This window comes from Molothrus ater, chromosome 23 (genome assembly GCF_012460135.2).
Source record: "Molothrus ater isolate BHLD 08-10-18 breed brown headed cowbird chromosome 23, BPBGC_Mater_1.1, whole genome shotgun sequence".
Classification (NCBI taxonomy): Eukaryota; Metazoa; Chordata; class Aves; order Passeriformes; family Icteridae; genus Molothrus; species Molothrus ater.
Genome location: NC_050500.2, coordinates 1,803,963 through 1,810,524, shown reverse-complemented (window position 1 = coordinate 1,810,524; position 6,562 = coordinate 1,803,963).

The window sequence follows — 6,562 nt, the reverse complement described above, 5'->3', positions numbered from 1 at the left end:
ATTTATATTATTTTAATAAAATGTTATTACATTTTTAAAAATAGTTAATATTAAATTTTTATAAACTGCACCTCTCTGAGTTGCAGCCCCTCTTTCCAAAGGATTTCTTGAAAGCTTCAGAGGGAGGAGGGGGTTCAGATCCCTAAATTCCTGCATCCCTAACCCAGACATCCACCTGCTCCCATTATATCCCATAATATCCCACCAAATCCCATCAGATCCCACCAAATCCCAACCCATCCTCTCCAGACCCATGCAGAGCCCCTTGCTGGATCCATGGAGATGATTTCCTTCCATTCCTCCTTTCCCAATTTTATAATTAAAATTATAATTTCTACTAAATTTTAAATATTTATTTAAACAGTAATTTAAATAATGTTATTAATAATAAATATTAATTTATTTCAATATATATTTAAATACTAAATAAACTGCACCTCTCTGAGTTGCAGCCCCTCTCTCTTCAGAGGGAGGAGAGGCTGATCCAGATCCCTCTCACAGTTAAAAGGCAAATATCATGTATAGGTGTTAGGAGAAGTTTTATAGATTTATAGGTATGTGTTATAGATTTATAGTTATATTTTATAGATTTTTAGTTTTGTTTTATAGATTCATAGTTATGTGTTATAGATTTATACTTATGTGTTATAAATTTAAAGTTATATGTTATAGATTTATAGTTATGTTTTATAGATGTATAGGTATATTTTATAGATGTATAGGTATATTTTATAGATTTCTTGTTATGTTTTATAGGTTTTGTGTTATATTTTATAGATTTTTAGTTATGTTTTACCCCTCTTGTGTTGTTATCAGGGTTTGGGACATTTGGGAGGGTGGGGTTGGCACTGTGGCAGCACCTGATCAACAATCAAGATTTAAGGGTTTCAACTCCACCATGGGCAGGCAAGAAGGAGCTGATGGACAGAATTTTGGGGCGGAATTTTGGGGCAGAATTTAAAGGGTTAAAAGGCAAAAAATCCTGGTGGGAAAAATCTTCTGCTCCTGGCTCTGTTGTATTTTCTCCATTCATTCTTCTGTTGTATTTTTGATAAGGTTTTAATAAACCTTTCTCAATTTTTTTGGAAGCGAGCAGCACTTCTCACAAGTTTGCCCACTTTGAAGGTGATTTCTGCTAATGAATCAATTTCTGCTAATTAATTAATTTCTGCTAATTGATTTCTGCTCAGCTGCAGGCCAAGGGCTCCAACTTCATCTCCCTGACCCCAGAAATGCCAGCCTGGGGTCAGGCCTGGGTTTGTCACTTCTCAGTTACCACCAGGTCATGCAGGGCTCAGCCTGGAGTCATCTCTTATTTTTGTTTGACTTGGAAGACAAACTACAAAAATAGATGTGTTTACGTCTAACAAACACCAGTTTTATGTTTCTCAGAGGATGAGCAGTGCTGGGAATGACTCTTCCTTGTTTTTGTGAAGAGATTTTGAGTGATTTGCTAGATTTTTACAATGTATATTTTAAAATGTCTATATTAAAATTATATTAAAATTTATATTACTATTATAAAGCTATTAATTGAATAATAGTATAAATATTATAAATAATATGTTAAAATATAATATATATTATATTATAATAGGTGTTATTAATATTATAATTCTATGTATTATATAATATATATTAATATATACTATTATATAGTACATATTATATATTATATAACATAATATTATTAATATTACAATATATTAATATATAACTATTATATATTTTTATATTATAGTATAATATATTATAAATACATAATGAATAATCTATATAATAATGAACTAAATCCTAATTAACATTTATATTAATAAATTAAATTAAATTAAATTAATATAATATAATATAATATAATATAATATATAATTATTAATATATAGTATAAGCATCATATTAAATATTAATATATACTATAAATATATAAAAATAAATTTATATAGTGAATATATATTTATATTTTGATTTTAATACATTTAAATTTAATAGATTAAAATTTATATTATTTACCATTTAAATTCTATAAATTCTATTTTAAATTAATAATTATAATTTATATATTACATTATATAGTATAATTTTAACATAAAATTATAATTTATATTAAATTTTAATAAACTGCACCTCTCTGAGTTGCCTCCCCTCTTTCCAAAGGCTTCAAGACTGTGTTGAAAGTTTCTGAGGGAGGAGAGGCTGATTCAGATCTGCCTGAACCGACTTTTCCATGCAGCTCATCATTCTTTCAATCCAAACCCAACCTTTCACGTTCCACCCTGAGAACCTCCAGCCAAAAAAAAAAAAAAAAAAAAAAAACAAAACCAAAATCCTTAAAATTTGAAATTCCTGCTTCATTTCCTTCAGGAGCAGGATTTGAGTCCCTTTTTTTTCCCCTTTCCTCGCCAGGAACCCAAACAGCTCCAAAAATTGGATTCAGTTGTGAGCAGCCCAAGGAGCTCTGCAGGGACAGCTCCATTTTTAGCCCAGCCTATTCTTTGGATAATTTCCTTTATTTCTTGACTGCTTTGTCCTGTCTCCATCCTGTCAGGAGAGCCCAGAGCACTTGGAAAAGCCAAATTTAGGAGAATCTCCTCAGGACTGAGTTTCCTGAGGAATTTCCACCCACGTCAGGAGCCGAGAGCTCCCGGCCTCCCTCAGGAGTTCTGATCTCCATCATTTGTGCATCTGGAAGAGAGAAAAAAAAACCCCAAAACCCAACAATTTGTGGTGGTTTTTTTTTTGTTTATTTTGCTTTTTTTTCCTCTGCAGGGATGCAGAGGGCAGCAGGAACCACCGGGCCTTCTCTTAGGGCTTCAAAAGTTCTTCACAAAAAAATTCATTTCTCATTTTAATTTGATGGCCAAACAAGGCCAGGACAGTGGGGGGCTCTCTGCCCTCCCTCCCACGTCAGCCTGGGCAAAAACTGAATCCCAGAGAAAGAGATTTGTGCAAATCACAAATTCCAAACAATCCCCATCTCTTCTGGGGATAAAAGACTTTTGTTCCAGAGCTGGCTGCTGGAATTCCTGAATGATGAAAGAACAAGCAGGGAACAAAAATCCCCCCACAAATCAGGGGCAGAAATGTCCTCTCTGCTCTTCCACGGGGTGGTCAGGCTCCTTATGCAAGATAAATTTGCTTTTTCAGCCATAAAAAAGTGGCATTTTTGGACAGAATTGTCCTCTCTGCTCTTCCGTGGTGGGTCAGGCTCATTCTGCAAGATAAATTTGCTTTTTCAGCCACAAATCAGGGGCAGAAATGTCCTCTCTGCTCTTCCACAGGTGTAGGAAGACCTCAAAAAGACCCTGACGTCAAAAAAGCTCAAAAATAGATAAAATTCAAAAAGACCTTTATATCACATGGGTGGGCAAGCTCTTTCTGCAAGATAAATTTGCTTTTTCAGCCACAAATAAGTGGCACTTTTGGACAGAAATTTCCTCTCTGCTCTTCCATGGTGGATCAGGCTCCTTTTGCAAGATAAATTTGCTTTTTCAGCCAAGAAAGAAGAGGCAGAATGTGAATTCAGAGCCCATCCACACTCCCCACTTGCCAACAGGGATGAAATAAAATAAAATAAAATAAAGTAAAATAAAGTAAAATAAAATAAAATAAAATAAAATAAAATAAAATAAAATAAAATAAAATAAAATCCAGGAAGAAGCATTAGGAAGGAGGAATTCCTAGGAGGAATTGTTAGGAAATAAGGGAGGAATTGAGGTGCTCAGAGTGTGAGGGCTCTGAACAGATCAGCCACGTGGAAATCTGCATTTACAGCAAAATCCTACAGAATGGCCCTAAAAATCCCCCCCAAAATGGGCTGGGTCACTGGGAATGCCACTAAAAATCGAGAAAAATGGGAAAAGCAAAAACAGCTGCAGCCGCACCCAATCCTGAAAATTTCCCTGAAATTTCCACTCAGTTCTCTGAAAATCTGCAATTCCAGCCATCCACTCAAAACTTCCATTTCCATCTTCTCCAAAGGACAACCAGGTATTGCTGTAAAAAAAAAAATTAAAAAAAAAAAAAACCTGCAGATATTTCTGTACAAATGGGGTGGAAAACAGGGAGGAAATCTGGCAGATCCTGTTTTGCTGAGTTCTCCCACACATGGGGATTTTTCTGCCTCTGCTTGGCTTCCTGACACCTGTCAAGGACATTGCTTGGCCAAAAAAAGCCACCCAGAGCTTCTCCCCAGATTTATTTTCTCTTTTTTTCCATCATCTCCAGGGTTTGCAAGCTGGGCAGGAATGGAGGGAACACCTGGAACAGGAGGGGAAAATGTCCCAGAGGGTAAAATGAGGGAAATTGAACCGTGAAATTTTAATTAAAAAGGGAATTTTTTTTTAATCCCTTTTTATTAAAGTTATTAAGTTTATTACAGTAAGTTTATTAAAGTGAGCTTATTAAAGTGAGTTTTTTTTAATGAAGTTTATTAAAGCAGCCCCTCAGATTATTCATGTTACTGCTTCCATCGAGGTTCCTCTCCCTTCAGGGAATTCCTACAGATCTCCAGAGTTCTGGTGGAATTCTGGGGTCCTTTCCCTGTTCTCTCCTGGCCCAATCCACGGCAGGATGTGAGGAGACCCCACTGCTGCAGGTTTTATCAGAAGAACCCAGCAAAAACTACGATTTTTTCACCCCACGTGTCAGACCCTGCCCTAAATCCAGCATTTTTCCAGGGCTGCAGATCAAAAAGCAGATCCAAGGATTCCTGGAATCATCTTTTGTTACAGTTGATAATTAATTAACTGTATAATCCTGAATCATCTTTTGGTACAGTTGATAATTAATTAACTGTATAATCCTGAATCATCTTTTGGTACAGTTGATAATTAATCTGGGAGCAGCTCTGGAAGGAGCAGGGGAGCTGGAGACTGAGTCAGGAAGGATCCCAAATCCTGGAGGGTCCCAAACCCTGCATGGTCCCAAACCCTGCAGGATCCCAAAACCTGGAGGATCCCAAATCCTGCAGGATTCAAAATCCTTGAGCTTCCCAAACCCTGCAGGATCCCAAATTCTGCAGGGTCCCAAGTCCTGCATGGTCCCAATTTCTGCAGGGTCCCAAACCCTGCAGGATCCCAAACCCTGCAGGATCCCAAACCCTGTGGGATCCCAAACCCTACAGGATCCCAAACCCTGCAGGATCCCAAATCCTGGAGGATCCCAAACCCCGCGGGATCCCAAACCCTGCAGGATCCCAAACCCTGTGGGATCCCAAATCCTGGAGGGTCCCAAACCCTGCAGGATCCCAAACCCTTGAGCATCCCAAACCCTGCAGGGTCCCAAACCCTGCAGGGTCCCAAATCCTGGAGGGTCCCAAACCCTACAGGATCCCAAACCCTGCAGGCCCCTTTTGCCCCACACTGCACCAGAGTGAGACACAGGAGGCATCACAAAGCCCCAAAACATTTGAATTTCTGGTTGTGAACGTTCCAGACACGGGAGGAACTCCAAGAGTGACCTCATGGAAATGTCTGCAGCCAGAAAAAAAAAAAAACAACAAAAACCACTTGGCCAGGCCTGGGAGGGAATTTTCTGCTCTCCAGGATGTTCTTGGGGCTTTTCTGAGCAGCCTCAGCCAGCAGGGCTGACAGGGAGGTGACCTGGAGCAGCCACTGGGCTGGGATTGGTTTCCTCTCTCCTTCAAGGCTGTTCTGGGACAAAAAAAGGGATTTTTTTTTGGTCTCCTGTTTTCCCCTTTAATCGTTATTTTGCTCTGGAGGGGCTCAGCACCAGCACAGCTTTGCTGCTTCTTGGTGGGATCGCTTTCCTCTCTCCTTCAAGGCTGTTCTAAGACAAAAAATTTGATTTTTTGGTCTCCTGTTTTCCCCTCAGCACCAACAAAGCTTTGCTGCTTCTTGGTGGGTTTTCCTCTCTCCTTCAAGGCTGTCCTGGGACAAAAAATTTTAGTTTTGGTCTCCTGTTTTCCCCTCTTGCTCTGGAGGGCCTCAGCACCAGCACAGCTTTGCTGCTTCTTGGTGGGATGAATTCAGCTTCACCCTGGAGCTGCAGCACTGCTGGGAATTTTTTATCCCAAAAAAGCTTTTTGGGATAAAGCTCTGCCCCTGCCAGGACAGCCTGGGCTGTCTGCTGTGCTGCTGACACTGCAGGGAAATTCATTTTTTAATTAAATACATATATTAAATGAATTTAATTCAAATTAAATGAATTAAATTAATTTAATATATATAAAATATAAAATATAAAATATAAAATATAAAATATAAAATATAAAATATAAAATATAAAATATAAAATATAAAATATAAAATATAAAATATAAAATATAAAATGTAAAATATAAAATACTCGGTGGAGTATTTTATATATTATACTTAATATATTATATATATTAAATACCAACTGAAATAAATTTTTTTTTTATTAAGGAGGCCGTAGCAAATAACTCTGGGTTTCTTTGCAGCCCTGTCAGGCTGAAGGATGTTTTCCTTTTAAAAGCAGTTGGATTAAACTACAGGTGAGCAAAAGGAACAGCAGCTCATATCAAATATCTGTACCCAGTGAGCAGACAGTGCCCTCAGGCAAAACCCTGTTATCCTCTAGC